This window comes from Meleagris gallopavo, chromosome 1 (genome assembly GCF_000146605.3).
Source record: "Meleagris gallopavo isolate NT-WF06-2002-E0010 breed Aviagen turkey brand Nicholas breeding stock chromosome 1, Turkey_5.1, whole genome shotgun sequence".
In the NCBI taxonomy this organism is placed as follows: Eukaryota; Metazoa; Chordata; class Aves; order Galliformes; family Phasianidae; genus Meleagris; species Meleagris gallopavo.
In genome coordinates, this window is record NC_015011.2 from 76,758,754 (window position 1) to 76,759,138 (window position 385).

Sequence of the window (385 nt, forward strand, 5' to 3'; positions counted from 1 at the left end):
AAAAAAAAAAAAAAAAAAGCAAAGTGCAGAGGTCAGAGAAACAATTTGTCCAATTTAATTATGGACATTTACTTCTCCATGCTGACAAAGGATGAAGTATCCAGTATATTGATTGTACTGTCAATAGGAGACTTCCCTGTCTGGCTAAAAGCACAGGTGATTGTACAAGTTGCAACAGACAGAAGTATTCAGCTCTGTCTCAAAATCTCTGGAGAAACAATATTAGGAATCAAAAATACTAAAGACATGACCCCTGGCTCAAATGGAAGCTGCTCAGTGTTGTAGCACAGCATTCCCATGAATAGCTGACTGTAGGTGCGCCTTGCATTCACTCATGTAAACAACTGGAAGCTCTCCCAAAGCACAATATTAGCATAGGGCAAAA